General features: G+C 41.4%; 1 long non-coding RNA gene across 1 annotated transcript; it reads left to right on the top strand.

Moving 5' to 3' along the window:
- The first annotated feature begins 23,690 nt into the window (after positions 1–23,690).
- Positions 23,691–24,121, top strand: LOC114564547 (uncharacterized). Its single transcript, XR_003693764.1, has 3 exons — positions 23,691–23,745; positions 23,870–23,964; positions 24,058–24,121. It is a non-coding gene; the product is annotated as an uncharacterized LOC114564547 (long non-coding RNA).
- The last annotated feature ends 1,379 nt before the right edge of the window (positions 24,122–25,500 follow it).

Below are 25,500 nucleotides of genomic sequence, written 5' to 3'. Positions count from 1 at the left end.
TTTATAGGACAGCTTAGACATGAAAGGGCAGAGAGAGGGGGAATCACATGCAGCAAATTGGCCACAGGTCGGAGTCAAACCAGTGGCCGCTGCGCCGAGGAGTAAACCTCTATATCTGGGCGCCCGCTCTACCAGGTGAGCTAACCAGGCACCCCTTCCATTTTATTCTTAACATTATATCGCACGCTCTACCCGGTTTGCTGCCCAGGCATGCTGTTTGTGTGTTTTTCAATCTTGGTAATATTTTCCTGCAACTGCAACCGAATACATATTGGAGTATTGCCTCACTGTCATGGTAGTATGGATTTCTTTTAGTTTACCATAACCTGAAACCTGAGCCATACATTATGTATTACAAAATATTGTAGTCCATTATACGTGTTAAATTAGAATAAATGACACAATAACACAAGTAACCACATTCTGAATGTGTTTCTATGCAGAGAGTAAATGCAAGTCAGCCCTGTCTAAGCTTCAGCTGAGGGTGGGAGGTCTTGCTCCCTCCCTTGCCGAAGGGATTCAGCAGCGCTTCAGTTGTTCATCTCCGGAGTTGGTCCACTGCACAGCTCCATTTGTAGCATCAACTGTCTGAATGCACAGCTTGTTAGCGGCTCCAGGCCAGCGAGCTTGCTGCAGTGCAATGGGGACGCAAGCAGGGAAGCAGCAGGCCCACCGGCACCGCTGGCCCAGCTTTAATGACCATCATGGCAGACAGGTTGGATTCTGGTTAGAGAGAGATAGAAAGCGAGAGAGAGAGAGAGAGAGAGAGAGAGAGAGAGAGAGAGAGAGAGAGAGAGAGAGAGAGAAATGGTAAGAAATGGGGAAACAGAGGAGAGCGATGGACAGAAAAAAAGTATCACAGGGTTTTCTGTCCATCACAATACTGCCATCTGCAGAACTATCAAATTAGCCTGTGGGCTAAAGGGTTGTAAAGAAATACTGTAAATGCTCAGACATCAGAAGGATGCCATGTCATGTCTCTGACGCTCCATTTTTCCGACCTGTAATAACCCGAAAAATTTCCTTTGGTCCTACAGCCCACTGGTCTAACAACCCTTTTGAAAAAAATAAACCCTCTGCTCCGACATCCCATTGTTCTGACCATATAGCCTAGGCTTTTGTGGATCACCTCCCATAATCTAAAATCTGAATCAAAAATAACAAGCGAAATTACTTTTCTCTATCTTATTAACACATATAAATGTTTAGCCTATCTTTGAAAAACTGAAATAAAAATGTAGGCTAAGTGCAAAGTCCAACAGGGTAAAGTTAGTTTTGGGTTGGATATGTATTTATATTTCTATAAGCCTGCAATGACAATGAATAGGAATGGGGCATAGTCCTGCAATAACCAGTGTGAAACTAACTTGATTAGTGAGAAGACGCCTCATCTTGGCTGTTTCAAACAGGAAACTTCGGGATTTCCGACGTGTTAAACAAGGCAAAAATCCTAAAGAAATATTATAAATAATTGTCCCTAACCCTAACCATAACCCTATATGGTCGGAACAATGGGATGTCGGAGCAGAGGGTTTATTTTTTTGAAACAAAGGGACGTCATTTCATTTCATTCATTTTCATTTTTTTGATTTATTAAACAGGAATAGATTAAAGACAATCGGGCCTGACTCAGTGTAAAACTGATTTTCAGCAGGTTCCTGCTCTGCAGAACATAAACACAACCAAAACTCTTAGACAGAAACAGTAACAAACACACAGACCAGGAGAATGAGCAACAGGGCAAAGCCATAAAGCTGACTTAATGGTCGCAGGTAAACCTCTCCATTAAATAGCGAGCAAATGTTAATTTAAATGATGTTATTGACGTTAAAGTTCTGATGTGCTGTGGAATGTCATTCCAGACTTTAGTGAGCACATAGAAAAAAGATCGCTGTCCATAACAGTTTCTAAAAGCCGGTAAAGGCAAAAGTCCATTTGTAGCAGATCTCGTAATGCGCTCGGACCTTGAACTGGGTTTTGGAACCAACGTAGACAGAGCAGCTACAGTGTGACCATTTAAAATTTGATAATACAGTTTTATCCCAAGGCTTAATTTATAATTCTCAAATGTCAAGGCATTACACAAAGATAGTGCAGTACAGCGGTAAGTCCATCCAGGAAGCCTAACATGTAGCTTATAGGCTAGTGGGCTGTAGGAATTTTCGGATTATTGAGAGGTCGGAACAATGGAGCATCGGATAGTGGGTAGTCCCCATCAGAAGCATAAGAAGTCTTTATGAATAGTGAGGGTGAGGCTTTTCTGCATAGAGCTCAGGTTACTGTACCTGCACCTGCGTATCTCTAAGAAAAGTGGGCATGAATAACATTAAATATGAAATTGAAGTTCTGAAAGACACATGGGATTATGGGTTTAAAGACGAACAATAGCCCATATAGCCCCTATACGGGCAAAGATAGGTGAAATATTGTGAGTTTTTACTCAGACATCACGATCAGACGATCCACCAATTTCCACGAAAATCTGTACATTCATGGTCTCCAGAGGGCCAATCTACAGACTTTGGTGATCCTGACTTTTCCTGGAGTGAAAATTTTAATTTGTCCAAAATATTTACTCACGACTACATACTTGAAAAACTAATGACATTCCCATCAGCCACTGCTGTACTTTGTGTTTTGTACTAATTGTCTATTTAAGTGTTTCATGCTGATCCCAATTTTAGCATGCTAAAGGTCTTTTCAAACGGTTAAAGGTCCCATGGCATGAAAATTTCACTTTATGAGTTTTTTTAACATTAATATGCGTTCCCCCAGCCTGCCTATGGTCCCCCAGTGCCTAGAAATGGCGATAAGTGTAAACCAAGCCCTGGGTATCCTGCTCTGTCTTTGTGAAAATGAAAGCTCAGATGGACCAATCAGGAATCTTCTCCTTATGAGGTCATAAGGAGCAAGGTTACCTCCCCTTTCTCTGCTTTGCCCGCCCAGAGAATTTGGCCCACCCATGAGAGAGAGACGTCATGGCTTTCAAACGAGCAAAGTGGCAGTTGGACAACTGTACGCAGGGGCGGGCCTATTTGATATATTGATTTTTTGTTGAAGTTTAATGTAAGTGTATTGCACTTTATTTTTATGAGGTTCTGTGAAAAATCTTCCCAGCCCTTGTCACATGGCCAAATAATGTTTACTATCCAAATTGTTTGCCTTAAGAGCCCATAGAAAATGTGTAGTGTATTTGGATAAACAATTTGTTGAAAATAAAAACAAGTGAAATTAATAATGAATGTGATGTTTTATTTAGCAAAATTACATTGTGTTCTATCCTATCCGACATTTCATATATTTCTAAGCAGATTTTCTATGCTGTATTTTGATAAAATCCCCCCAAATTACAAGGCATGTAAATCGCTCCACATCTGAACAGTGTTGGGGTAGTTACTAAAAAAAGTAATAGATTACACATTACTTGTTCCTTTAAAAAGGTAATGCCTTACTTTACTACATTACTCACTGCTGAAAGTAACTAGTTACACTACTAGTTACATTACTTTTGGATTACAATGTAACATGACCTGAGATGCACCATAACTTACTTGCCAAATAACAATATAAAGTTAAACCTCATGTATGCCCAGATCAACATAAACCCTTAATATAATGAGGACATACACAATATATCTCTTTTATGATCTCTAATACCACAGAGCTGACAAGAAAGTTGTGAACATCCGCACAAAGATTTGTCAAGAAGTACTGGCGGCCGTCCGCACTTCATTATCTGTATTTTGCCCGGTATGTTTCGGAAAGACGGCGTTTCCACTGTTGAAACAGACAACATTGCCTCCATTATGTATGCTGCCACAAGCTTATTTATCTCTGCTTTGATTGCCTACTGTTGAAAATCAAATCTTGGCTGCTTGGCAGGTGTCGGCAACATGCTCTTATCATCTGCGTTACAGACAAATGTAATCTGATTACAGTCACTGTATCTGAAAAGACATTAACATGCTAAAGAAACATCGTGAACATGGTAAACGTACCTGTTGAACACCATGCTGATATTAGCATTAAGTGTTTGTTTTTTTAAATCATAATTAGGAAAGGTTTTAATGAGTATTTTTAAAGGTTTGGTAGATTATTTCTCTGGTAACAATGCTTTTTGGCAATAAATCTCATGGGCGCAACGCACATACTCAGTGCTGCTGCTCATCCCACAAATGCATGTTCCTTACAAATGGGGCACCATTTGAAAGGGACCTAAACAGGCTTTCCAACGGTATAAGATTTATTGCCAAAACAATTGTTACCACAGAGAAATAATCTACCAAACACAGATTTCCTTACTATTTGTGCTAAGTTTAGAACATATCAGCAAACTGCTCAATGACAAAGTACTTCCATTCTATTCTTCTATCTTCTATTCTCTATTCTTTTTTTAAGATTAATTTTTGGGCATTTAAGGCCTTTATTTGGATAGGACAGCTTAGAATTGAAAGGGGAGAGAAGGGGAATGAAATGCAGCAAAGGGCCGCAGGTCAGAGTCGAACCAGCGGGCGCCGTGTCAAGGAGTAAACCTCTATATCCGGGCGCCCACTATACCAGGTGAGCTGACCAGGTGCCCCTTCCATTTTATTCTTAAAATTATATCCCTCCTCAAAGTCACCAATGACCTCCTCCTCTCCTCCTACTGCAACATCACTGGCACCACACTCTCCTGGCTCCGTTACTATCTCACAGACAACAGTTCATACACATCAACAACTGCTCCTCTGTCACAAGGCGTCCCCCAAGGTTCGGTGCTTGGTCCTCTCCTTTTCCTCCTTTGCATCCTGCCACTCAGAAATATCATACACAAACGTGGTCTTCACTGATCACATGATGTCCAGATCTACATCTCTACCAAATCCATCACCACAGCTACATCCTCCACCCTCACCAACTGCCTCACTGATATTCAAACCTGGATGCAAACCAACTTCCTCCAAATTAACTAAAATAAATCCGACTTGATACTCATCGGCCTGAAATCCCTCATTAAGAACACCCATAACTTCGGTCTCACAAGTCCAACCTCACTTTTAAAAACCACATCAACCAAATAACCAGAACTGCCTTCTTTCACCTCAAAAACATTGCCCGTCTCCGCCCATCACTCACCTTCTCTGCTGCCGAAACTTTGATTCACGCCTTCACCACTTCCAGAATTGAATACTGCAACAGCATCCTCTATGGTTCACCTGCTAAAGCCTTAAATAACCTCCAATACATCCAAAACTCTGCTGGCTGTCTCCTCACATACACCCGTTCCCGTGATCACATCACTCCCGTGCTTCAGAACCTCCACTGGATCCCTGTTTCCCAAAGCATCCAGTTTAAAGTCCTCCCCCTCACCCACAAAGCCCTCCATAACCAGGCTCCTTCCTAACTCACAGACCTGCTCCACTGCCACCGCCAAATAAAATGTATTATTATTATTAGGGGTCCAAGCCCGAGGGGGCAAGGGAACCGCGTGTTGCAAGGCAACGCGGTTCACATCTCCAACGGAGCGTGGAACCCTATTGTTTTTCTAAGGATTATTTTTTTCTTCTTCTTCTTCTTCTTCTTCTTCTTCTTCTTCTTCTTCTTCTTAACCTCTTCTTCTTCTTCTTCTTCTTTGCCTAGAACTCCAACTGCAGCCTAAACCGTACATGGTGGAGGGTTGCCTTTTTCAGCACTGGTCTGAAACTCCGCAAGGACCTCAAGCGCAAACATTTACCCACTTCCACCACTAGGTGGCGCTATAGCAGAAAAAATGCGTTTGACCCTATAACTCCCACACCGTACACCCGACATTCAAAAACCATAGATCTACGCGTTCCCTGGATCCAACGGAATCACGTGATATAGGCCACGCCCATTTCCGTCTAGACTTTTATGCGTGAAAAATCTTGATTTATCAAAAACCTACTTTTTTGAACTCCTCCTAGACCGTGCGACTGATCTGCACGAAACTTGGACCGTGGCATCTCCAGACTGACCTGACTAAAAGTTATGGAAAGAATTTTTATACGATACAAATTGCACATATAACGCACACATTAATTTGTGTAGCTAACTTTGAAAACACAAACTTTTAAGTATCTCGGCTACAATAAATGTTATCAATGCCAAACTTTAGTCTCTACTTTGCCATGACCATATGGAGGTCCCACATGCATTTTACGAAAATTGGTCACTAGGGGGCGCTACAAGTACAAAAAGTTTATATCTCATGAACGGCTCACGTTTTTTACGAAATTTGATGGGTGCCATCTAGGTGCAATCCTGAGGCCAACAATAGAGTGGGGTACTGAGGGGTCAAAGTGGGCGTGGCCTGTGGCACCCAAGTCTAGATATACCACTTACACTAATGTGAACAACTTCAAATGTACAGGGTAGATGGACAATGGGCCATGGACCACACCTACCAAAGATTACATAATGTTTTTTTATCTTTAACTCCCAGATTACACATCGCACATGCAACGCGCAAAACCAACTTTTTCAAACTCGTCCTAGGCCGTGCAACCGATCTGCACAAAACCTCGTAGATACTATCTTCAGATAGACTTGACCAAAAGTTATGCAAAGAATTGTGCAATGTTAAAGTATGCACATTTGACGACCAACCAAATTTTCCTAGCTAGCTACCACACACATATCATATCATATCTCGGCCAAATTAAATGTTATCAGCAAATAACTTGATATGCTTGTTCACCATCCCAATGCAATGCTCTACACCAAATTTGGCGAAGATGGCCCTTTAGGGAGCGCTATAAGCAATGTTTATTTGTTTCGGCCAATAACTCAATGCATTTAAATGGGAAATTTGCAATTGTAATATCTCTGCCACAGTAAAAGCAATCAAAACGAAACTTGTGATGCTCGTTTGGCATGTAGCCCTGAGGCTCTGTACCAAATTTAGTGAAGATCGGCCATTAGGGGGTGCTATAGTCAACATATACCCGTTTGGGCCTTTTAACCCCTTCTGAGGTTGAGCATGTTGTATCAACATCCAACGGTACTTCTGATTCATACGGTTACATCCAAGATTGATACACTGTGTGTAAGAAATGTTAATAGTTTGTCCTTTATGAGTTATAATGTTCAATATGTTTGTTTTTGCACTGGATTACTCCAAATATATAGAACTGTAGATGTGTTGCTTGTTCGGCATGCCACTCTGAGGATTTGTACCAAATTTGGCAAAGATCAGCCATTAGTGGGCGCTATAATCAACATATAAGTGTTTAGCCCTGTTAATCAATGTTAATGGGATATTTGCAATGGGATTGTATCGCAGACCTTGCAGCTCACACTTCTCAATATTTACTGATGTTTATCTCCTAGCGTTAGGTTTTGGTTTTCGCTTTCGCGTGCTCCCCTGGTGTATGTAATGTAACTCTTTTCTCTCACTTTTTCAATCCAAAATCAACACCATTCATAGGAGCTGATGCGGTGCAATTAAAAATTGCAGATGGTGCTAAGTGGAGAGTCTGTCATAGTGTGATTGGTTATATATAAATATAAATATGTCGGTGGCATTGATTCTTAATTTCCCACGAAGCTGATCGCGGCTACATGCCAGTTAATCTTTTCATCTCCAATCCTATCTGTATTTGTGAGAAGTGGCGCTGTCATGAGTTGAAAGCCTACTTCACGACTTTTATTGAGGTAATAGGCGTGTGTGTTAGTGTCAGCTGCTGTCCATTTGAAATTTTTGACTACTTTTTTTTTTTGGCGCCTATGACACCATTTACAACAACCTGACCACCTCTCCTGCTATTTCAACCACCACACCTGCCGGCCCCTCCACCCTCTCAGTCACTCTCTCATTTCTCTCTGCTGTCCCCTGTGGTCATGGGGGCTAAGAAGTTTGTTTATAGTAGAGAATTGTTAAAAGTAGTCTGTATATCCATGGAGATGAACTGTTAACCACTACATTTGCAACGGCAGAGTACTGCAGACCTCGTGCATCACACCTCTCGATATTCACCAACGTTTCCCCCCCTCTACGTAATGCTTCGGGTCATCGGGGGCGACTGGCACAACTACCCGGGGCGTTGCGGACGACTGGCATCGGAGGCGAATGGCATCGGAGGGGAATGGCATCGGAGGCTTGGCCCGTCATAACTGCTTGCAGTTCCAGTTATTATTATTATTATTATTATTATAGCCACTCATAGCAACCAGCATAGCAACCGACTCAAGGCTGGACAAATAAGGGAGACCACACTGAAACTTCATGAAATGACACACAATCTCTGTAAGTCTGATGCGGCATTGTAAGTGACATTTTTGCAAAGTCTTTGAAAGAAGAAAAGAAAATAAGTTTGTGGGACTTTGTGGGACTTTGCTTTCAAAACATGAGATGGATGATGCACAATCGATCACACAATCTGACATGCTTTAAAAATAATATTGTCTTGTCTGTAACAGATTGCAGCCAATGATCTTTGATACCCATCTCACACAGTGTGACATGCAATAAACTTGCAAGCTTGCTCATATCCCACAGTGTATAGTGGCCTTTAGGCTGAAAGCCACCTATCAGCATGACTATTAAAGAGGTCTGACTGACAACCAGTGTCAGTGTTGATTTGACACTTTTGTCATAGTGTCCAGTTAGGGGTAAATAAAAAACTTACTTTTGAGTAATTTTGCAAGATAATTTTTTTCTACCTGCTCCAGTGGCAATTCACCCTGCTAACCCTGTGAACCCCACCAGAGGGAATTCCATCTCTGATGAATAAATAAAGTATATTAAAATGAAGAGGGGGAAAAAAACATACTAGAGAGCCAGTGCCGGGATGTTTGAAAGACAGAGTAAAGGAAAAGATGATGCTGTTTACAGTCCTCAGGCTGGATCAGATCCACCTCCAGCAGAAATTTCACAAACACTAATGAGTACATATAGACATTAAGTTTTGGAAAGGAATCCATACCAACAGCAGCCTGCAGAGACCAAAGAAAAAAAGTTGTATTAACATAAAGTTACTCAGCCATGTTGAAGTCTAAACTGCGCATTAGGAGAGAGGGCACAGTGGTTGCCAGCGTTTGTTTTCCACAAAAGGGTGAGACAAAGACTAAAACAAACAGCATCTGATAGCCAAGGCAAACTGTACGACCCACTTAGAGCCAGGCTCCAGAATGCCGAGGTCTTCTCCTTTATGTTCTGTGCTCTCTGCACTTCAAAGTTGCTCCGTCATTACTCCCATTTGAACCCGGCCGACAAGACACTCGGCTGACTCTCGACTCCAGCTTGGCTTGTTTTCTGCTGCCCGCTCACGCCGCTCCATGTCCAGATGGAAGCGAACACGGAGCGAGCGTTTGCACCATCTGCGGGGGTTCAGACATCTGTGCCATGCTTTGTCTTCACTTTGAGCACGCCTCCTGGCTTAAGAAAGCTTTGATACTTAAAAACAACAGGCACAGAGCCACAAGTAACAACAGTTGTATGTAGAGCAAGAACAACGATGGATTCGTAAAATCAACCAATTAGCATGGAAATGGAACCAGGACAATTGTTACCCCCATGGCACTGCATGGCAAATTGAAAAACGAGCCAACTGGAGACGCTAGCAGCATCCAGGTGGGGCGAACAACCACAGAAAACTCAAAACAAATTAAGTGCTATTTAAAGAGCGGCGAAGTGGCTGAGGTTTCGCCGTGCTGATGTTTTGTTGTGGAGACGAGAGAGGAGACTGAACAGGAGGGAGAGAGGGAGAGATGTAAAATGGAACAACTCCCAGGGGCATGAGCATTCATACTTGCAGGAAAAGAACAAAAAAAAAACGTAAAAGGGATTGTTGAAGAAATATAACAGCCATTAGCTGTGTAGGACGTGGTTGCTGACAATGAGGAAACCATTTATTTTTCAGCGTGTCAAAACTGAACGGAATGAGCACTGTGAGGAAAACAGTCCAGGGGTGGAGTGTGTGTGTGTGTGTGTGTGTGTGTGTGTGTGTGTGTGTGTGTGTGTGTGTGTGTGTGTGTGTGTGTGTGTGTGTGTGTGTGTGTGTGTGTGTGTCATGGAGAGGTTAAAAACTAAATGGATATATTCAGTCCTGGTTAGTTTATTTGGCTCACTAAAATAGCCTCCAGGTACACATCAAAATGAGGAACAGTAAGAGGCAGAGTTTACCTAGAAATTATCTAGTGTGTTCTACTCTAGGGTCCGTCTGCTGCAACAAAATGTTTCTTATTACATGCAATTTCCTGATTTAATTAAACTGAATCTAAGCTGTCACTGAAACAATAGGGTACACACTAATGCCTGCTGTGTTACAGATAACAAATCAGAGTGGAATATGTTCAATATGACGAACTAAAAGTAAAATTGAAAGGTGCAAAAGCGGTTCCCTCTAATTGAGTCACATGGTCTGCTCTGACTCAAACATTGTGTGATGTCTTTGTAGATCTTTGGCCTGATTCAGATGATGGATTTTTTTTTCTACGTCGTCATTGATTCATCTTGGTGTCACAACCGGTTAGTGTACCCAAGGGTCAAATAAGGTGAGTTAAAAGTTAAAAACAGGTATAACAAGGCTCAAGACCACACGTTAAAAATACAACCATTCATTGTGCAATCATTGTCAAATGACTGCAGGTGACAAATACATGTAAGGGGTAAAAATCAGCTTGTTGATGTACATTTAAAGGAGACATCTATTAAACTCGTTTTTCAGGTTTATTCTATTTGCGTTTCTACTAGAACATGTTAACATGCTTTATTATATGTTAAAAATCTGCTTATTTTTCTCATACTGCCCATGGCATTCACCCTCGTCTAATGCCTGCCATAAACTAGAAGACTTTGAACAGACTTTGAACAACTTACAGTTTTTTACAGTCGCTAGGATACATTTCTCAATACTTACAAAACTCTTAACACAGTTCTCTTAACCAACTTTCAGCTCAGCACAGCAGTTCATTTCACATTCAAAATACACTAAAACTACCAAATCACTTCATACATGTCTCAAATCAACTCCTTCTCCCATAACACTAGCAAAGGTTGACAGCCAACAAACACACTTTGTCACCAATTACCTAAAATGACAAAAAAATGACCTAAAATACACAACAGGTATCATTATACAATGTTTTCTTATGTAAAAAGAGGACACCTCTCTACTGTTTAGAATTCACTGCAATACATGTTACTGGAATAAATCAGAAATCAGTCTTTTATTTGCACTGAGTACCAAAATACAAGAATTTGTATACACACCATCCATTGATACAGATACAATAGGAATGCAAATCTACTCGGTCTTCTGCATTTACTTCTGTAATGTGTAGCTCAGTAAGATGCCATGCAGGATACAAGTTACCTGTTGGTTTGCCGGAAAACTCTAACAATAGATGCAACTGTTGAGCGTTGCAGATTTGGCTGCACTCTCTGACCAGCCTCTCTCATTGAGAGACCATTATTGATTACATCAATTCAATCAATTACAGTAGCTCTAATCTCATCTGAGACTACAGCTCTTGATCTTCCTCTTCTTCTTCCACCACGCATATGAATTCCTCGCCCCCTCCCAGCCACTCTTCTTCCTCTTCCAGCCACTTCTCCATCTCTGGCTGGGTCCATGTTTATGTCACAATACAAAACTATTCTGAGGTTGTCTCCTTTTGTGATGAAATATGAAAGAGTAACACCTGTGTAGGTGTTCAGCCATAATGAGATTCAACTGTGGTTGGTCCAATTGTCCAACTGTTTTCATAGCATTTGTTTATTATTATTATTTTTTTTATTATGTTATTGTTTTGAACTTAAGTTTAACAGTTTTGAAAACAGTATGTTAGAATGTGCAAATTGGCCTGTAGGTACATAGAGTTTTGGCGGTTGTTGTGTTGAAGTGAGAAAAGAATGAATGTCATTTGAAAGATGTAATCATTGAATGCATTTTGTGCCAAAGCAATGATAAATGATCCACAGTTTAGCCCACATATGTTGTGCTCACTGTGTGAAGAGTTTTGACAAAGTGACCAAAGTATTGAGAAATGCATCCTAGCAACTGTAAAAAACTGTAAAGTCTGACAACATCTCATCTAAAGACAATCATCTCACATCTAACGTCAAAGACTGTCATAACATGTAAAGACTGGGGATCTTCAGGGTCACACATTGCAAGACTACAACTAGATTAGTTTTAAAAGATTTAACCAAGCTAGCCAGCTACTGCTAGCGTTAGCTGGTAACTTAAGGGAAAGTTAGCTGATTTTCTGTTCTGCCCTACATGCAGATGAATGGCAGCAGTACCTGGAGGTCTGCGTTTATCACCGGTAAAACCCCCATTGGATGACGCGCTTCAGAATGGTAGAAAATGGTAGAAAATCCACTACGACGCTCTCACTTTCTCTGTACTACTGCCTGGAGCAGATGAACATATATAAAAAAAAATACCGGCCCGGTATGATGTCATGCCGAGCGAGGGAGTAGAAAGAATGGTTGAAACCAGAGCATCAGAAGAGTGTAAAATCTGAGGTTTTGGCTCACAGGAATTTATTTAACTACGTTCTCCTCATTATTTGAAGCTTTGGCCACGTTTAACATGAACATCTGACATTGTAACATTATAGATACGACAGAAACACGGAAGAACATAATAGGTCTCCTTTAACATTTCCTTATGCATATTTAAGCTCTCCTCACTGTAGTCTTTATGTTAATGTGACAGGAGTTGTACTGTGTTGGAAGTGTTACAGAAATCTTACAGGTTTGCACTTTTCCTTTGTGACTTTTAAGTAAAAGTATTCTGGATCAACGGAAATACATTGCCAGGATAAGCCGGACAAGGATGTCCGGCTTTGCCCCTTCCCAAGAAAAAGAACGTTACATGTTTTGGTGAATGATTGTGAAGATTTACAAAGAATATGTTTAGGTCATTTCCTCTCTAACTGGTACGTTTTGGGACCGATTGGTGGGATTGCAGTGGACGAAGTACACAGGGTGATACACTGGTAAGAGCCAATGAGGATAAACCATGTATCAGCTAATTTAAATACTAAATCATATTACTGTATTGTGTGAACTTCTTTTAATATTGTATGTGACGTTTTCTTTTGCGGGGTGCAAATGTTCCACCAAAACAAGTTCCTTCCTAAGATTATTTAGCAGAGCCACCGTCACTGCACAGCCCCAGATGATTGTGATTGGTTTAAAGAAATGCAATCAACCTAGAGCATTTTTTTCCTACTATCCTAGAACGTAAGGAGCCAGACCTATCTCCACAGCCCTGTGGAGATAGGTCTGGCAATGTGAGACTAACGTAAACGTGACTCTGGCACTCATTAAGACGAGTGTCAATTAAAATGGCGTACAAGCTAACAAGATAAAATATGCAATATTTACAGTTTCTTTTCAATTGCTAAACGACAGTGGGCACAACTGGAGTCACATGTGCAAACTACAGTCTGCACAGCAGCAGGTCATGTGGACCAAAACTCTAGTTTGTTTTTCATTGCTTGAACACAGTTTTCAAAACTCTACACACTTATCCCATGACTTTAACCACAACGTGCACAACACTGTAGATTTACAGCACTTTGTTCAAATGCTAACACACTGCTGTCAAAACTTAACCTGACTCCGCCAGATGGATCGCTTCGCATTTGCTCGGCATATCCATCTGGGAACTTTCCGTTGGAGAACTTTTGGGAAGGGGCGGAAATACTGGTTAGCTGATTGGATGAACCATCTGTCTATCACCTATGTTGGTGATAGACGGGCCAAATCAACCAATCAGATCCACGAAGCGTATGAAAATACAACCACAAGCCCGCCCCTGCTGCTGCAGGCAAAGCATAGCTCGGTAAAGGATATTTGCCGTTTGTGTAACGAGAATTTAGGAATAAAAGGCACCATTTCAGGTTCCCGGACCATATTCCAAAAGAAGGATCCAAGAGAAAAAAAGCATTAGCGAGCGGCTACCGCTGTCTGAAAACACTGGTTAGCTGATTGGATAAACCATCTGTCTATCACCACCTAACCCACCTCAAAACCAACGCTGATTGGCCCGGTCATTTGGCTAACGGCTCCAAATTTTCTCTGCCTCAAGATGCCAGACTGATCTGCGAGTGGAAAACTGGAGCTCGCCAGATCAGGACAGTCTCACGAGGCTAGTCAAAACTGTTAACCACACAAAACAGAATAGATTTCAGTCTGGTGCCTATCAAACACTGCTGATTGCAATTTCAGCTGAAAGTCTAAGCATACGGTATTTATATAATTATACCCTGTACTGTTTGAGAGAAACAGGTAAAAGAGCAAAGATACCAACATGTCCAGGTAAGATGTCTGAGGTTATGTACACAGCTATAAAAAAAGAAGTGAAAAACACTAGATCTTTACAATAGTAAAACTGCATTCTTACTGTTTTTCAAAAAGTAATGGAGGTGAAAGCAATAGAAACACCACATTCATTAGTATTTAGAGATGATGCAGATATCCAATGTGATGAAGAAAACTTGCCACATGATGCTGGAGAGAGGCAGGATTAGTCACACTATTCTTTGTTACTGTTATGTATATACAGTTTACATTTTAGTATTTTTTCCCCAGTAATTCCATAAATTACAAGAGACAAAATACTATATTGAAGCAAACTGCTGAATGTCATTCCTTCTTACATAAAAATTGGTATATTATAAAATCTATATCTTTTCCTTAAAGAAACTATCGAGTAGTTTAAAGTCACTCAAATTGTTCGAACTGTAAAGATGAGAAAGTTTGTAATTTGTGTATTGGTGTTTGACGCAAGCGTTTTAACTCTCATTGTGTTCTGAGTGACAGTGTGTGTTATCTCAGTGAGGAGTGTGCATAGTGTCTGGCTGCACTGAGCCTGTTCTGAGACGTGTGTGAAGAGCAGTGTTGCTTTGAATGAGTTTTGCAGACTGTTGGTAGTGCAGATTGTAGTTAGAGTTTTGCACATATGACTCCAGTTGTGCCCACTATCATTTAAAAAAAACTAAGAGTTTAAAAGGAATGAAAATCTAAATTATGATACATTAACTGGTAATACTGAACAGTGACAGATAAGAAAAAACACAATCAACATCTAAACGTTTATGAGGAAACAGACCCTTAAAACCCTCCTATTTAGTTTGTGTTGGAATGTGATGGGTTAAATTAATTGTTGGCCTACCTAGAATATGCTAGGAAGATGTTATGCTTTCAGCTCTGTGATTGGTGGTCCAGCTATACATTTACAAAGGGCCATGCATAGTAATTCAATCACAGACTAATTTCAAATGACAGCAAAATTGACCAATCATATCTTCACTCTAAATGGGCGGGCTTTGTTATCGATAGGTTCCACCTGCTGCGGGGGATGCTAATCACAAGCTAGACCTGCCGATAAAATAGCTAGCTAGCCTGTTTGTTCGCAGTAGAAGCCACGAGCAACGTTATCGCTGGTGAGGAGGAGACGGCGGACTTGTTCAAGATTAACTTTTATGAAACCTTAATTTAGTGCTGAAAGCCAATGCTTTTGAGAGGCATTTAAACTCCAGCAATTATGCATGAACTTAATCTAAATCTAATACGCACAACCGGTGCAACGTTATAGAATGTCTCTGAACAGATCCATGCCCACTTTTAGGGGAAAATAATCCTGCGTTCCCCATAGAGGAAATGTAAATTGCTCCAAACTTTTACTTTAACAAACCGTTTTAAATTAATAATAAATATGCCGAAAAGTTGCTGAGTCGTTTGTTGTACCAACAATACATCCCAAAAACCCCGGTCTTCGATTTGTCCTCTTGCCATGTCCTGAAATAGATCCTGATAGATGGGCTTTGGCTCCAGTCTATAGACCAGACCGGTACTGCCGAGGCTCCCTATGAGAGGGGAGAATCGCACTGTCACATCAGGAGAGAAACAGGAAAATGCTGAAAAAGCTGTTGTGTAGCAGGTTAATCGAGACTTTCACACTGATATATGAGGCTCATAAAAAACGTGAATATTCTTAGTCAGTGTGGTAAATGATGCTGCTGACAGTTACTACTGATGGATAGCTGATGTTAGCTTTAGTGGGAGGCTGCTAACAGTTTAGCAGCATAATAGATCTTATAGATCGAACAGTTTGTTATTAATAACAGGTTGATTAATTACAGACACTCAGCCTAACAATAGTGATTTAATCAGATATGTATTTCTACATTTAGCAGTATGCGGCCACCGTCTTGGGTCATTGATTCACTGATACGGGGGAAAACTGAGGGGACATGACGGCGATCAACCTTAGTTTATTAAGGTATCGTGAATGCTCAGGTTCAGACAAGGTCACACAATAAACATTAGACATGTGTATAAAACAAACCATCTGTTTAACAAGAAAAAAATCCAAACACATTTGTCAAAATGATGATCCAAACACACATCAAATTGCATTGACTTCATTGGGATCGTCTGTTTTCTATCCAAAAGGGGGCGTGGCCTTGTGTTTTAGCGAAGTTATAGTGCTTATATAGTGCTTTTCTAGTCTCAAGACTACTCAAAGCACTTTTACATAGTACAGGAACCATTCACCATTCACATGCTGTGGCCGAGGCTGCTGTACAAGGTACCACCTGCTCATCACATAAACATTCAAACACATTTACACTCCGATGCACAGCATCGGGGGCAACTCGGGGTTCCGTGTCTTGCCCAAGGACATGGGACTGCAGGGCCAGAGATTGAACCACCAACCTTCCGATTGGCAGGCGACCGCTCTACCACTGAGCCACAGCCGCCCCCAGAAGTACCCAGGCGGTAGTACGTATAGGACGCTGTGCCAACTGATGTTATTCTGGCAGCCGCTGTCATTGTTTTGTAAATGTTAAAAAATTTCACTTTATGAGGTTTTTTAACATTAATATGCGTTCCCTCAGGCTGCCTATGGTCCCCCAGTGGCTTTTCTCTGCTTTGCCCGCCCAGAACATTTGGCCCACCCATGAGAGAGAGACATCATGGCTTTCAAATGAGCAAAGTGGCAGTTGGTCAAGGCCACACCCCCACCCTCCACCTTGCCCCCCCCCTCTCTCCTCCTCAATAGCTACAGACACAGAAATGGAACATCCTAAGGAAAGCTCATTGTGGGACTGGCTCTAGTGGCTGGAATTCTGCACCAAGGCTGGAGTTCAGGAAAGAGACTTCAGATACAGTATTAGGGGACCACTAAGGTCTACATAAAAGAGACTTCAGATACAGTATTAGGGGACCACTAAGGTCTATATATAAAACTAAGGTCTACATAAACAGACTTCAGATACAGTATTAGGGGACCACTAAGACCTATATAAAAGAGACTTCAGATACAGTATTAGGGGACCACTAAGACCTATATAAAAGAGACTTCAGATACAGTATTAGGGGACCACTAAGGTCTACATAAACAGACTTCAGATACAGTATTAGGGGACCACTAAGGTCTATATAAAAGAGACTTCAGATACAGTATTAGGGGACCACTAAGGTCTATATAAAAGAGACTTCAGATACAGTATTAGGGGACCACTAAGGTCTATATAAAAGGGACTTCAGATACAGTATTAGGGGACCACTAAGGTCTATATAAAAGAGACTTCAGATACAGTATTAGGGGACCACTAAGGTCTATATAAAAGAGACTTCAGATACAGTATTAGGGGACCACTAAGGTCTATATAAAGGCATCCAAAGAGCACCATGTCATTTGGGATAACGGTCATCATGCAGAAAGAAAAAAAAACGGGTCAATCTGTAAATGTACCAACATTATGCACATTTACTCTAATTTTGCATAATGACAGTTTTTTCTAAATAAACAATAACATACATATATGCAGGCCATATATAACATGTTCCAAAATGCTGTAATCACTTTCCATGGTTTGAAGTGATTGTCGCTAATGGTTACTTGGCTGTGTGGACACTGCCATGATGTGTATAAAATGCGCCAGGTCTATTTTAACGCGAGCTGCGGGCCGTTCGGACAGCCAGGCAGGAAGTGAAACAGCGAGACTATCCATTCAATTTACCAAAACCTCCCCCCCCCAATATCGTTTATGTCTCCTCTACAACATCACGGACAACGAGAGATTCATCTTGGAGGTAGAAAAACATAATATGACATCACAGATGTTTTTTTATCAGGACAACGCCAGAAAAGAGAAGTCACGGAGTTTAACTGCGTGGAGTGCTTGGAGTGGAAGGTAGATACTAGTTTAATAAACACGTAATTGTTCTGTAAAGTACTTGTAGAGACAATAAAATCTGTGAGTCGGGCAGCAAGTCGCTCCACTTCTGAGACGCTCCCGGTGTGGTATGACGCGTGGCGGAGGACGGAACAAAACAGTGGTGCAGCCGGAACGCGGCACAGACACGGCCAGTGGAGAATTGAATTAAGGCTGGAATTTGCGTCTCTTTAGGGGAGGGGCGAGCCGCTTCATGCACGCTTCTGGGACATGGGTAGAGGAATATAAAATATTGACTTGAATGGCTGTGATTGCTGCGCTTCTGGAATGCAGCGCAGACGCGCCCAGTGGAAATTAGGGGTAAGAGAGGACACGGTAAGCTAGGCTGGTAGTTTGCTGGAAAGGGGGGGGGTCAGAGGGCCAAGGTTTAGAAGTCATGGTTCACTTCTGCAAAACTTTATATGTCAACAAATGAGACAACTCGCAAATGTGTCTCTGTCAGAAGTTGCTGCTTCTGTCATGGAACTTGCAGAACCAAATCCATTTGGTTGTGGGGCTCGGGCTGTTGTCATTGACTCTAAGAGCTCCAATCGATGGTTCCCTTTCTCAACAGTAGGCTCTCGCCACAGTCCGGTTTTGTCATCTGTGGTACCGGCGAGGACAATCTCTTATCGTCACTCTCTTGATCTACAGATCGGGAGCAGGCAGGCAATTCCTTTGTTCTGACAGGCAACGTCAGTCCCTCTGAAGAGGAAGAATCACACTTTGTAATGAGCCATCTTCCCCCAAATAGGCTCAGGAGGGGGGTGCCAGAGCTGACAGAGGGGTATGATAGGAATTAAAATACCCTGCTTACGAGAGGAACATTACAAGTATGATAATGCTTCTTTGCTTCAGTGTATAGTACCTGTCACTACTACAGACTTTTAACTTCACATTCAGTCAGCTAGTGCACTGTGACACAGCCAAGATAGAGTTCCTTTTAAACCGCTGGCAAATTTTCCCTCTACAGAGGTATTTAACTTGATGTTCAGTCTACTGTGTGATTGCATGTATACTGTACTTATTTTACCCAGTTTACACTGACTGTAAAGCAGCCTCTAAATATTAGATGTGGAAATGATGGTTGAGGTAATTCAGTGGTAAACAAGGACAAGAAAGCAGTGAATTAGATATCCAAGACGCCCCTGAGGAAAGTGGATTATTTCAACAACAAAAAAAAATGAATCCACACGGGAGCGCTTAAAAATTCACAAATTAATTATTGGCAAATGCTATGAGGTCCTCTGAAGTGGCACAGCAATTAGTTCTTCTGTATGATTTTTTTTTTTTATGCATTTGTTTTCTCATTTGTTGAGAATGATGGACTTTAATTTTGTTTTTTAGGGCATTAAAGAATGAGTCTTAATAAGCAAAGTGGACACTATGGCAGACTGTAAAACTAAATGTGATTAGAGGTTAGACGTGGTCCTGAGGAAGTGCCATTTTAAAATGGTGTACTAGCTAACAAGGATATATATATAGTATGAAATAGTATGAGTAAAGAAATGAAAATCAAAATATGACACATTAACTGGTAATATTGAACAGTGACATTATTTAAAAATTAGAAAAAACATTATTAAACTAAATTCACGTAAATATATTCCAAATTTGTTTGTGTTTCTTTCTAAACAATTAGGATTGAGTGATTAATCAAAGGAAAAAACAGGTAAAAATGTCAGCCCTTTTGCATTACTAGTGAGTAAAATACAAGCCTGCGGAAGCTACAGCACTTTGAAAGAAGAGCCCTTTCCAGGTTAAGGACAAAATGCAGGATTCAATTTGATGATAAAAATGTCTCGATGAAACGCATGAAAGGAGAGCACACTGACAGAACACCTCATCCTATCTACAATTTTCACTCAGGACTTGTTAATTATGACAATCTGAGTTCCACGTGTTAATCTTTTCTCTCCAATCATGCAGCAATTAGTGTCATTATGTGCACAATGAGTGCTTGGCTAAGTCCTGTGAATAATGAAAGGTTTCACTTTAACCTTAGTGCACACGCAACGTTACTATTTTTGGCTCTATAAAAACAGGCAATGTGAGCTTGGCTGAGTAGCGTAGAGATCCAAGTGTTCTGTAATGCAATGGAATTATGATCAGGTAACGGGGAGATTCCCCCTTTCTGGTCTACATATCCCTGCCTGTGCTTTTATCAAAGTGATCAATGCTACTTCATCAATAGTCCCTATATTATAAACCAAAATAGAAGCATTTTAAACTAAGTAAAGCGCTGTAACGTGAACAGTCTTTAGAGCCATAGAACGATCAAATCAGAGCAGCAGTTGCTGGTTGTGTTTAGCTGCTACCGAGTTCCAGGACGCCGGCTACCAGTGGCAGTTGTTTAGCTGCCAACAGGTGACTGTGAGCCGGCTACAGGCACCGGCAGATGATGGTGCTTTCAGGGACCATGGTGGTGGAGATTAGCCAGAAAAACTGAGCCTCATGCTGCGATGACAGTTAAGTTTAGACACCAAAACGTCTGGGTAAGTTTAGGAAAAAGATGGTGCATTCCTCGGGAGTGTTTTAATCCAAACGATTAAAACACTCCCGAAGAATGAACGAGTGTTTCCTGGGTGAAAGTATTTGGTTTTCGATGCGAAGTGAACTGTGCTCCCCGGCTTGACAGCGCTGTGTTTTATGTTGACACCACGCTGTTTTATGTTAACACCACGTTGTGCTATTTCATTTTGAGATTATGTTCCATTGAACATTGAAGTTGATAAATAAGTGTTTTAGCATGGCTGGTCGAGTGGTTGAGGTGGTTCGGGCATCTGGTAAGGATGCCCCCTGGGCGCCTCCCTAGGGAGGTGTTCCAGGCACGTCCAGCTGGGAGGAGGCCTCGGGGAAGACCCAGGACTAGGTAGAGGGATTATATCTCCAACCTGGCCTGGGAACGCCTCGGGATCCCCCAGTCGGAGCTGGTTAATGTTGCTCGGGAAAGGGAAGTTTGGGGTCCCCTGCTGGAGCTGCTCCCCCCGCGACCCGACACCGGATAAGCGGACGAAGATGGATGGATGGATGGATGGATGGATGGTCGAGTTGCTCTATATCCATGGTGTTGGAAGGGGGATTTCATTCTTGCATGTTTTGTTTTGATGTGCATCATCAACAAATGTCCCCCCTCTGTTTTTTTTTCGGTCATGGCACCTGTACAGTAAAAAATGTGACTCAAAATGCTGTTGTCATAAACAGGGAAACTAGCTATAGAGACCAAAACCGTTTTTGTACCAGGCTGTAAACATGTTATTTGGATAGAACCAGGGAGACAGCATGAAGCTGCCACATGGGAATATATAGCCATGTGACTGAGATGTTTCAGTTCTCTAGTGCTATTGAATGCTATCCAAAGCTGCCAACGTTGTTTAACCCATGATATCTCTTGAATAAGCTTCACTGCATAAAAAGTGGGATTTTCGTCAGTATTCGGCACTGTAGATTGTCGTAGAACTTCAGGTTTACGACTGTACACGGCAATTTACAGGCAACACCGAAAACTGCCGGAAATTGTCGGAAATTGACGTGGGCCTTGCTTGGCAGTTGTCCCCCCATGACCCTCCCTCCCTCTAATTCTAGGTGAGGCTTTCACATGTAAATGAAAATGCTGTGAGCTATACAAATGCAAATCAGGGTAGCAGCAAGGGGAGTTTTACCCCAGGTGACATTTTTCTAAAAGGTATTAACTTAATTTTAAGAAAATTTCTTAAAATAGATCAGACTCAGTATAGCCTAATTGTAGACTCTTCAATTTTAGCTTGAATTGATTTATTTAATGAAAGTATGCTAGATTAATTACTTTGTATGTCATTAGCAATGACCAATGTTATGTAAAAAAGATACACAAAATAATTTATTTCAACAATTAGTTTTACAGGATTTGCCACAAAGGTAAAATGTACATTCCATGATTCATTCACAGTCTCCTCGAGCTCAACCACTGTGCATAGTGGCATGACTACAGTGGCCTTTCTTTGGTCTTGCTCATCCAACATTGTCTGGTGGAATGGAGACAGAGGCTCCACTGTACAGTTTTCTAAGAGAACTCTTTCTGCTGACACCAAAACACTGGGCTTCACATAAAGCATATCAGCTTTGTCATTGCATGACAAGGTCCCAACCATTTGTCTTCTTAAAATACTGGCAAATTCAGCACCATATTCACATGTCCATGGCATATGAAGCTGTTGGCCTCATAATCCAGACTTCAATTGTCCTATTATTAAGCTTTCCCAGTAATCCATTATAACTCACTGTAATTCACCTCCACACCAGTTCGCGCCCTGCTGGTTAATCTGCTCCACGGTCTCTCTCTATCACTCTGCCCCGCCCCCTACCCCCGCCCTCACTTCTTCTATTTGAAAAAAATCGGCGGGACATGGGAGATGAGTCTGAGAGTTGGGGCAAAAACTTCCGAAATATGGGGATATTTCCATAGACAGTATATAATGGACCAATAGACCCCGTTGCTCTGGACGGAGACCAGTGAAGGCTATTAGAAGCACTTTTCCGGTGATGGCCAGCTTTGCTGCGCAGCCTCCAACTGAGAGAATGTGACGTGAGCAACGTGTCTGAAAGTTGTAAGTCTTCTAGTGGCTGCGCTAAGAGAAATCTCAATCATTCCCAATCTTACAGAGACGGAGACTGTAGGTGTATGTAAGGAGATAACATAAGCACAGGCTAATTATTGCTAACTAACATGCCAGTTAACATTAGTAATTAAACCTAAACAGCTAATGTAAGTTGAAACTGCCTGCAAGCTTATCCTGTACTATACGGTAATTCCTCTACTATGTGACAGTAAGTCACTTGGTTATGACCCAATCGTTACCCTATTTTTACAAAAACGTCTGCTACGGAGCCATAACGTGAGGTACAAGGTAATGGAGCCTTTTATACATTGTCGTGTTTCTTTGGAACTAAACAACGGACAAATAGAGTCTTTAAACACTTCAGATGTAAAGTTATTCGCAGTCAAGTGACGTAAAAAAAATATGGCGGTCAGCGGAATGCTAACAGGAGGTGATGGCCAGTTAGCAACAAAATGGCGCCATGATGGCTCGAGTTCTGAAGCGAAGCTTACCCCCTTGGATATTTCAGGCCAACTGGTAAAAGAGTTGTCGGTACACTCTGTCAAACTTCACTTGGAAACACACAGGAGTTGTTCAAGACGTTTGGAGCGGTTGTTTTCTCTCCTCCATATCACCTCCGGGGCTCCAAAGATGCGCTCACAGAAAAGAAAAAGACTACGTAAGTATATGATTATTAATGAAACTGCGAGCTAGTCTGTACTGTTTATTAACTCTTGATCGTACAATGACTGTCTTTGGATGTTAAACAGGCTACTTAGACTTGGCAGTAATGTTTTAAACCTCACCAAGTTTAAACGCGAGCAGCACAGAGCTGTGGCTGCTTTCAGCGCCATTCATTACAGAGCTGAGCTGGTGAGTTGTTTTATAAAAGTATATTTTTTTTATCTTGTAATTTACAGGAAGCAGTCCGCCGTCTTCACAACTCTGAGACAAACTGTAGCAGGCGCTACGAACTGGAGCAAGGGTAAGATTTAAAGAATATGCTTTCATTGAATGAATATCATTAATTCTTCTGTATAAGGACATAGATACGTTAATAGATACCGATCTTAACCATAGTTTTTTATTTTTATTTTTATTTTTTACAGACTAACCTCGCCTCATAACGAGGCCGTGACCTATATTTGCTCGGAGCTGTCTGCAGGTCCAGATTTACATGACGCTGATAATGACGCCATTGTGTGTAAGTCATTTTTACTTTTTCATCTTTCCTTGTTTAATTTTACTGTGACTTATGTTTTTTTATTCATACCACTCTCATATAATTGTTTTCCAGCTGCCTGTAAGACATATCACCAGACAGCACGCAGGAGCTTCAGCTAGAAACAACCAGATGCATCGCGGGCAGAAGCTGTGAAGAGTTCAGCTCAGAGTCGGTCGAGAAGAAAAGAGAAGATCCGTTTTTGGTTAATGTGAATATTTTTCAGGTGTCTTCATAGATGTGTTGTGTCCATAAATAAATATCACACAGTACTGATTGTCTTTATTGATTGATTTTACAGCTGCTGGAAGCGAGACAGAGTGTGCTGGCTGCGGGTGAGGTGACATTTGGAAGTGCGCCACCATAGACCTACAGGACAACGACCACAGACGTCTGCTAAATGGACCGAATTCAGACCGAATGCTGCCGGTTACCTACAGCTCCGAGCCGGCCACGGGTTAGGTGTGGACGGTGCTGCTTCTATATATATTTATTATGTGTGCTGTGTGTCTCCGATGCTTTGTACATAGTTTTTTTTCTGATTGCGTTTGTGTTTTGTGTCAATAAAGCTCTATCTTTGAATAAACAGCACGTTCCAGGCAAATCATTTTAATTAGGATAACCATGACATGAATATACAACATAGCATATATGAAATAAATATATATAATACATAAATATATATATATATCATTTTATTATTATAATAATGGCACAGGTTGACCAATACCCTACCATGACAGACCTGTCAACCAATCACGAGAGATTTTTCTTGTTTAAAAGTAGTGGTTTCATCCAATAGCGAGTGAGGAAATTCCAGCCAGGCCAGACGTTCTCTGGCCAGGCTCCTATTCATATTCTAATTAGATCCATTAACACCTCCGCGGGGGCTCTCCACATACGTCATGGTTGGTTTCCGACACTATGTGGCACAGACGAACGTGACGTTCACAGCCTGTAAATTGTCGATAACTGCCGAAAATTAGGGGGATTTCTGGGCGTTTACAGGCGTTTACGGGGACGGAAATCCCACTTTTCATGCAGTGCTTGGTTCCAGACCTCTGAACTGCTCACCTCCAAATCTTTCATCCGTTCCAATAGTTTTGATGTTGTGCTCATTAAATAGAGCCAATCACAACTTTGTGGTTAGGATGAAGAATGGGGATGTCATCTTCCTGTGCCAGAGCCCGAACAAGCATGGATAACTGACTTTCAGAAATATTGAACTCTCCGATTGGAATCATTTTGTGATGGATCCACTGCATCTTAGGGTTGCCACCCCCACCCTAAAAATATAATTAAAACTATGCTGTGTATGTACATAAAATAATGATGTATGATCTAGATAGACGTAAAAAAAACATTTGCTTTTTGAATTTAGAAACATTTTGAGTCCCCACTCCCTTGTCTCACAGTGGTTTGGTCCACTGCTTGGTTTCCTCCTTTACGTTAACGGTACCAGTGTTGCCAACTTAGCGACTTTATTGCTAGATTTAGGGGTGAGCATGCAAGGTCTTT

This window comes from Perca flavescens, chromosome 2, assembly GCF_004354835.1.
Source record: "Perca flavescens isolate YP-PL-M2 chromosome 2, PFLA_1.0, whole genome shotgun sequence".
NCBI lineage: Eukaryota > Metazoa > Chordata > Actinopteri > Perciformes > Percidae > Perca > Perca flavescens.
The sequence above is the reverse complement of the archived record's forward strand: the minus strand, read 5'-3'. Positions and strand labels throughout refer to the sequence as shown.